Below are 9,147 nucleotides of genomic sequence, written 5' to 3'. Positions count from 1 at the left end.
ACCAACCTGGGATCACAAAAATTGGAGACGCTACGGGTATCGGAAAATTGCGTAATTTTTTAATTTTTTTTAGCAAAGTTTGGAATTTATTTTAACCACTTAGATAAAAAAGAACCTAGACATGTTTGGTGTCTATGACCTCGTAATGACCTGGAGAATCTTGGCGGCAGGTCAGTTTTAGCATTTAGTTAACCTAGCAAAAAAGCCAAACAAAAAACAAGTGTGGGATTGCACTTTTTTTGCAATTTCGCCACACTTGGAATTTTCTTCCTGTTTTCTAGTATGGTGTCATTCAAAACTACAACTCGTGCTGCAAATAATAAGCCCTCACATGGCCATATTGCCGGAAAAATAAAAAAGTTATGGCTCTGGGAAGAAGGGGAGCAAAAAACGAAAATGCAAAACCGAAAAAACGCTCCGGTCATGAAGGGGTTAAATATTTATTTGTGTAATTAGTTTCATAAATAATCCCATACTTTTGCTTTCATCCGGATGGACATAATTTAGGCCGGCGTCACACTAGCGAGTTTTACGGACGTATGAGCGCAGAAAATACACCCGTAAAATACGCATTACACACGGCCCAATGAATCTCTATGGGGCTGCTCCTATCAGCCGTATATTACGCATCCGTAATATACGGTATTGTACGGCCGTAGAAAATCGCAGCATGCTGCGTTTGTCAGCGTGTTGCGCAAAAAATACGCCAATGAAAGTCTATGGGGGCGAGAAAAATACGGATTACACACGGACCAGCAGTGTGACTTGCGAGAAATACGCAGCGTGTTCTATAGAAAAGCCGGTAATTCAATTGCCGGCTTTTCCTCTCTCCTTCACAAACCCGACAGGATATGAGACATGGTTTACATACAGTAAACCATCTCATATCCCTTTTTTTTTGCATTTGCTAAATTTGGGCGCTGTAGCTTGAAAAATAAAGGGTTAAATCGCGGAAAAAATTGGCGTGGGCTCCCGCACAATTTTCTCCGCCAGAGTGGTAAAGCCAGTGACTGAGGGTAGCTATTAATGGCCTAGAGAGGGTCCATGGTTATTGGCCCCCCCTGGCTAAAAACATCTGCCCCCAGCCACCCCAGAAAAGGCACATCTGGAAGATGCGCCTATTCTGGCACTTGGCCACTCTCTTCCCACTCCCGTGTAGTGGTGGGATATGGGGTAATGAGGGGGTTAATGTCACCTTGCTATTGTAAGGTGACATTAAGCCAGATTAATAATGGAGAGGCGTCAATTATGACACCTATTCATAATTAATTCAATAGTACGAAATGGTTAAGAAAACACACACACATTATTACAAAGTCCTTTAATGAAATAAAGACACTTGTTGCTGTAATATTTTATTAGACTCTTAATCCACCTGAAGACCCTTGTCACCTGAAACAAAGTTAAAAAAACAAAACAACAATATTCCATACCTTCCGTCGTTCTGTCCCACGTTGTAAATCCATCTGAAAGGGTTAACTAATTTTACAAGCAGAAGCCTGTTAATGCAGCCGCCCCTGCCTGTAAAAACCCGGGGAATGAATGGAAAGCAGGGTGACCTGTAGTTACCTTGAGTTGCAGTGATGCGCCCTCTGCTGGATGTCCTCATGAACTGGAGCCTGGGAAAAGTTCCCACGCTCGAGTTCATATGAGGACATCCAGCAGAGGGCGCCTCACCGCAACTCAAAGTAACTACAGGACATTCCCCTGCATTTCATTCATTCCCAGGGGTTTTACACACAGGAGCACAATTGCATTAGCAAAGCTCCTGGGTGTAAAATGATTTAACCCCTTCAGATGGATTTACTTCGTGGGACTTGACCTGAGCAACGGAAGGTATGAGATATTGTTGATTTTTTATTTTTCCTTTTTTACAGAACAAGGGTGTTCAGGTGGATTAAGAGTCTAATAAAATATTACAACACCCTGTGTCTTTATTTCATTAAAGGACTTTGTAATAATGTGTGTGTGTTTTCTTAACCATTTCGTACTATTGTATTAATAATGGGTAGGTGTCATAATTGACGCCTCTCCATTATTAATCTGGCTTAAAGGGACTCTGTCACCTGAATTTGGAGGGAACAATTTTCAGTCATATGGGTGGGGTTTTCGGGTGTTTGATTCACCCTTTCCTTACCCGCTGGCTGCATGCATCTTATAGATGTGCCTTTTCTGGGGTGGCTGGGGGCAGATGTTTTTAGCCAGGGGGGGCCAATTACCATGGACCCTCTCTAGGCTAATAATATCTGCCCTCAGTCACTGGCTTTACCACTCTGGCGGAGAAAATTGCGCAGGAGCCCACGCCAATTTTTTCCGCGATTTAACCCTTTAATTTAATAACTAGAGGGCCCAAATTTTGCACATACACACTACTAACATTAGTAGTGTGGAATATGCAAAAAAAAGGGATATGAGATGGTTTACTGTATGTAAACCATGTCTCATATCCTGTCGGGTTTGTGAAGGAGAAATGAAAAGCCGGCAATTGAATTACCAGCTTTTCTGCAATCTCGCGCTGAATTAAATATATATATATATATCTATAATTGTCTAAGGGTTTTTCCGTCTGTCTGTCTGTCTGTCTTTCTGTCTGTCTGTCTTTCTGTCTGTCTGTCTGTCTGTCTGTCCTGGAAATCCCGCGGACATTATATATATACATATATATAATGTGTGTCTCAATGACATATATATAAATACTAGCTATTGAACCCGTTCTACGCCCGGGTGGCGAGCATTTATATTGGTATATTGTCTCCATCCTGGTATGTGCTGCTCCCATCTTGCTCTCCCATCCTGTGATGTGGTGCTCCATCCTGCGCCCCCATCCTGTCATGTGCTGCTCCATCCTGCGTCCCCATCCTGTCATGTGCTCCCATCCTGTGCTCCCATCCTGCGCCCACATCCTGTCATATGCTGCTCCATCCTACACCCCCATCCTGTCATGTGTGTGCCCCCATTCTGTCATGTGCTGCTCCCATCCTGTGCCCCCATTCTGTCATGTGCTGCTCCCATCCTGTCATGTGCTCCCATCCTGCACCCCCATCTTGTCATGTGTGCGCCCCCATTCTGTCATGTGCTGCTCCCATCATGCGCAATCATTCTGTCATGTGCTGCTCCCATCCCGCGCCCCCATTCTATCATGTGCTGCTCCCATCCTGCGCCCCCATTCTGTTGTAATGTGCTGCACCCATTCTGCCTGTTCCTGTTTCCATTCTGCCATATGTTGCTCCCATCTTTCTCTCTCTGGCTCTACTGCCCGAGTGCGGCTGTGCTGAGTGTGGGCGGCTGTGCTGAGTGCGGGCAGCTGTGCTGAGTGCGGGCGGCTGTGCGTGGCTGTGCTGAGTGCGGGCGGCTGTGCGTGGCGGTGCTGAGTGCGGGCGGCTGTGCGTGGCGGTGCTGAGTGCGGGCGGCTGTGCGTGGCGGTGCTGAGTGCGAGCGGCTGTGCGTGGCGGTGCTGAGTGCGGGCGGCTGTGCGTGGCGGTGCTGAGTGCGGGCGGCTGTGCGTGGCGGTGCTGAGTGCGGGTGGCTGTGCGTGGCGTGCTGAGTGCGGGCGGCTGTGCGTGGCGGTGCTGAGTGCGGGCGGCTGTGGTGAGTGTGGGCGGCTGTGCGTGGCGGTGCTGAGTGCGGGCGGCTGTGCGTGGCAGTGCTGAGTGCGGGCGGCTGTGCGTGGCGGTGCTGAGTGCGGGCGGCTGTGCGTGGCGGTGCTGAGTGCGGGCGGCTGTGCGTGGCGATGCTGAGTGCGGGCGGCTGTGCGTGGCGGTGCTGAGTGCGGGCGGCTGTGCGTGGCGGTGCTGAGTGCGGGCGGCTGTGCGTGGCGGTGCTGAGTGCGGGCGGCTGTGCGTGGCGGTGCTGAGTGCGGGCGGCTGTGCGTGGCGGTGCTGAGTGCGGGCGGCTGTGCTGAGTGCCAGCGGCTGTGCGTGGCTGTGCTGAGTGCCGGCGGCTGTGCGTGGCTGTGGTGAGTGCGGGCGGCTGTGCGTGGCGGTGCTGAGTGCGGGCGACTGTGCGTGGCGGTGCTGAGTGCGGGCGGCTGTGCGTGGTGGTGCTGAGTGCGGGCGGCTGTGCGTGGCGGTGCTGAGTGCGGGCGGCTGTGCGTGGCGGTGCTGAGTGCGGGCGGCTGTGCGTGGCTGTGGTGAGTGTGGGCGGCTGTGCTGAGTGCCAGCGGCTGTGCGTGGCTGTGCTGAGTGCCGGCGGCTGTGCGTGGCTGTGGTGAGTGTGGGTGACTCTGCGTGGCTGTGGTGAATGCGGGCGGCTGTGCTTGGCTGTGGTGAGTGCGGGCCGCTGTGCGTGGCTGTGCTGAGTGCCGGCGGCTGTGCGTGGCTGTGGTGAGTGTGGGCGGCTGTGCGTGGCGGTGCTGAGTGCGGTCGGCTGTGCGTGGCGGTGCTGAATGCGGGCGGCTGTGGTGAGTGCGGGCGGCTGTGCGTGGCTGTGGTGAGTGCGGGCGGCTGTGCGTGGCTGTGGTGAGTACGGGCGGCTGTGCGTGGCTGTGGTGAGTGCGGGCGGCTGTGCGTGGCTGTGGTGAGTGCGGGTGGCTGTGCGTGGCTGTGCTGGGCGCCGCATGCTGGGGGCCTGAGCAGGCAGGGACACCGGCGCGCTGTGGGGGTCAGGTGCCGGAGTCGCCGCTAGCTCAGGCCCCCGGCACTTGCTATATTTACCTGTCCTCCGTTCCATCGATGCGTGCTGCTCCATCCTTTGGCTGTGACTGTTCAGTCAGAAGGCGGCGCGCATTAAGCGCGTCATCGTGCCCTCTGAACTGAACGTCACAGGCAGAGGATGTGGAGAATGGAGCAGCGCGCATCGATGGAACGGAGGACAGGTAAATATAGCATACTCACCCTCCTGGCTCGTCCCTGCTTCTCCGTTGGAGATCGCGGTGTGCGTTCAGTGCTTACGCATACCGCGATCTCCTGGGAGCGTCACTCTGTGGGGTCCAGACTGCGCCGGCGCTTGCGCAGTCTATAAAGGCTTCGGACAGAGTGACGCTCCCAGCGTTATATTATAGATGTATATATATATATATATATATATATACTGTATATATGTTTTACCGAACATTTGAGCCCATAAATCCATTAGATGTCGGTTTTGCAAGCCTGGAAGAAAATATCGCAGTACGGATGCCATACGGATTACATACGGAGGATGCCATGCGCAAAATACGCTGCCACAGCCTGCCTACGGATGACATACGGATCACTATTTTGGGAACATTTCTGCGTATTACGGCCGTAAAAAACGGACCGTATTGTCTTACGCCTAGTGTGACGCCAGCCTTAATATTAGTAACCAATAAAGAGCACTAGGCCACAAATTTGCAAAAACTGTGCAAGTTGTGATAAAATTTAAAGGGATTTCTGCTGCAGGGTGTGCTATTTATTTTCCTGACTTTATCAAAACCAAGAAAAAAAATGTCTTACAGTGTAACCTTAGCCTGACTTTTAAGGACCATTTTATTTTAGTTTTAACAATCCTTTCACCATTTAACTCTTGCGATGTTCTAGTCATTACTGTTGTACCTTCTGCATTTTACTTCTTACCCCCTGAGCTCACCCATATCCTCATGCTGCAAGAATTCTTACAACTGCACCCACTGTCTGGAATTTCTTGCTACACAGGAACGATAAAACATTAACCCATTCTCCAAGCTGTGAAGACAACAGAGCACTATTCATATGGTCGTGCACCCTACTTAATGTATATGTACACTGCAGAAGCACTGACAACATTTATATATGAATTACACTGCACTTTAATAATAATAATAATAATAACAACAATAATAGTAATAATACAAATTTTTTTATTTCTATTATTATTCTTATTTTCATTTTAAAATCGCCAAACTTGTAAAGTTTTTTTTTTTTAATGTGATGAAAAAAATTCTAAAATGTGTAAATTATTTTTTTGTGTGCCATTTTCTGAATTTTTAAACATTCTAATTTATTCCTCTGTAAAGATATGTGACGGCTTGTTTTTTTTGTTTAGCAAACTGACATTTTCATTCAGACAATTTTGTGGTACAATGACATTTTTATCACTTTTGTTTCATATTTTGGGGAGGTGCAGTGGCAAAAATATAGGCCAAATAATTTTATATTTTGATAGATGCGACGATATCAAATGGGTCATTGTTTTATTTCTTTTTAAAGAGGACCTTTCACCAAATTTTTCATGTTGACCTGTACACATGATATGTTATCACATAGCAACTAGTGATGAGCGAGTATACTCGTTGCACGCTCGGGTGACCTCCGAGTATTTGTTAGTGTTCCCAGATTTAGTTTTCATCACGGCAGCTGAATGACTTTCGGCTACTACCCAGCCTGAGTACATGTGGGGGTTGCCTGGTTGCTAGGGAATCCCCACATGTAATCAAGCTGTCTAGAAGCCACAAATCATGCAGCTGCAGAGACAAAAACTAAATCTTCCAGAACTCACAAATACTTGGAGATCACCCGAGCGTGCTCTGGAAAACCCGAGCAACAAGTATACTCGCTCATCACTAATAGTAATAGCATTAGCAACTCATACAGGGAGAAGTACAGTAGTTTATATCCCAAGGGAAAAGTATCTAACACCCACTTGGACTTAACCTGCAGTCATTTGATCGCTTGTTCAATACACTGATGCATTGCAATACCACACTATTTCAGTCTATAGGGAAACAAGATAGGCTCATTTGAAGCGAACTCATGTCCTTCGACATCTCACAATTATGTCAGGCAGGAGGATATGCACAAAAAATAGCACACCTGTAATTTTGTGTGATAAAATTCCTCTGTGACAGATGGACAACAGCATTTCATAGGTTACCACCATAGATCGGAGATCAGCTCCGATAACTGTTCCAAGTGGCAGATGCCAGCTGTGTATCCCCTGCGCCCACTTTATATATCAGCACCTGAAATAGGACCAATTCACCCTATGTTAGGAAAGATTTAAAGATCCACATCAAGTCCCATGTGGATCTCCTTTAGCCTTCAGAACCACAGTAATTAAATGGAAAATATCTAAAATAACACTATTAGGCCGGCGTCACACTCAGCGTATGAAAATACGGTCCGTTTTTTTACAGCCGTAATACGCAGAAATGTTCCAAAAATAGTGATCCGTATGTCATCCGTAGGCAGGGTGTGGCAGCGTATTTTGCGCATGGCATCCTCCGTATGTAATCCGTATGGCATCCGTACTGCGAGATTTTCTCGCAGGCTTGCAAAACCGACATCTAATGGATTTATGGGCTCAAATATTCGTTAAAACATATGTACAGTATATATATATATGTCATTGAGACACACATATATATATGTATCTACAGTTAGGTCCATATATATTTGGACAGAGACAACATTTTTCTAATTTTGGTTATAGACATTACCACAATGAATTTTAAACAAAACAATTCAGATGCAGTTGAAGTTCAGACTTTCAGCTTTCATTTGAGGGTATCCACATTAAAATTGGATGAAGGGTTTAGGAGTTTCAACTCCTTAACATGTGCCACCCTGTTTTTAAAGGGACCAAAAGTAATTGGACAGATTCAATAATTTTTAATGAAATGTTCATTTTTAGTACTTGGTTGAAAACCCTTTGTTGGCAATGACTGCCTGAAGTCTTGAACTCATGGACATCACCAGACGCTGTGTTTCCTCCTTTTTGATGCTCTGCCAGGCCTTCACTGCGGTGGTTTTCAGTTGCTGTTTGTTTGTGGGCCTTTCTGTCTGAAGTTTAGTCTTTAACAAGGGAAATGCATGCTCAATTGGGTTGAGATCAAGTGACTGACTTGGCCATTCAAGAATATTCCACTTCTTTGCTTTAATAAACTCCAGGGTTGCTTTAGCTTTATGTTTTGGGTTAGTGTCAATCTGTAGTATGAAACGACGACCAATCAGTTTGGCTGCATTTGGCTGGCTCTGAGCACACAGTATGGCTCTGAAGACCTCAGAATTCATTCGGCTGCTTCTGTCCTGTGTCACATCATCAATAAACACTAGTAACCCAGTGCCACTGGCAGCCATGCATGCCCAAGCCATCACACTGCCTCCGCCGTGTTTTACAGATGATGTGGTATGCTTTGGATCATGAGCTGTACCACGCCTTCGCCATACTTTTCTCTTTCCATCATTCTGGTAGAGGTTGATCTTGGTTTCATCTGTCCAAAAAATGTTCTTCCAGAACTGTGCTGGCTTTTTTAGATGTTTTTTAGCAAAGTCCAGTCTAGCCTTTTTATTCTTGATGCTTATGAGTGGCTTGCACCGTGCAGTGAACCCTCTGTATTTACTTTCATGCAGTCTTCTCTTTATGGTAGATTTGGATATTGATACGCCTACCTCCGGGAGAGTGTTGGTCACTTGGTTGGCTGTTGTGAAGGGGTTTCTCTTCACCATGGAGATTATTCTGCGATCATCCACCACTGTTGTCTTCTGTGGGTGCCAAGGTCTTTTTGCATTGATGAGTTCACCAGTGCTTTCTTTCTTTCTCAGGATGTACCAAACTGTAGATTTTGCCACTCCTAATAATGTAGCAATTTCTCGGATGGGTTTTTTCTGTTTTCGCAGCTTAAGGATGGCTTGTTTCACCTGCATGGAGAGCTCCTTTGACCACATGTTTACTTAACAGCAAAACCTTTCAAATGCAAGCACCACACCTCAAATCAACTCCAGGCCTTTTATATGCTTAATTGAGAATTACATATTGAAGGGATTGCCCACACCTGTCCATGAAATAGCCTTGGAGTCAATTGTCCAATTACTTTTGGTCCCTTTAAAAACAGGGTGGCACAGGTTAAGGAGCTGAAACTCCTAAACCCTTCATCCAATTTTAATGTGGATACCCTCAAATGAAAGCTGAAAGTCTGAACTTCAACTGCATCTGAATTGTTTTGTTTAAAATTCATTGTGGTAATGCCTATTACCAAAAGTAGAAAAATGTTGTCTTTGTCCAAATATATATGGACCTAACTGTATATATGTAATTGTCTAAGGGTTTTTCTGTCTGTCTGTCTGTCTGTCCTGGAAATCCAGCGCCGCCAGGCCTCGACCAATCAGCGACGGGCAAAGCATGGCGACGATGATGTCATAAAGGTTGCCTCGACCAATCAGCGACGGGCACAGTCTGCCGCGAATTCGCCTCGACCAATCAGCGATGGGC

Source organism: Ranitomeya variabilis, chromosome 3 (genome assembly GCF_051348905.1).
Source record: "Ranitomeya variabilis isolate aRanVar5 chromosome 3, aRanVar5.hap1, whole genome shotgun sequence".
Lineage (NCBI taxonomy): Eukaryota > Metazoa > Chordata > Amphibia > Anura > Dendrobatidae > Ranitomeya > Ranitomeya variabilis.
Note: the sequence above shows the minus strand (reverse complement) of the source record.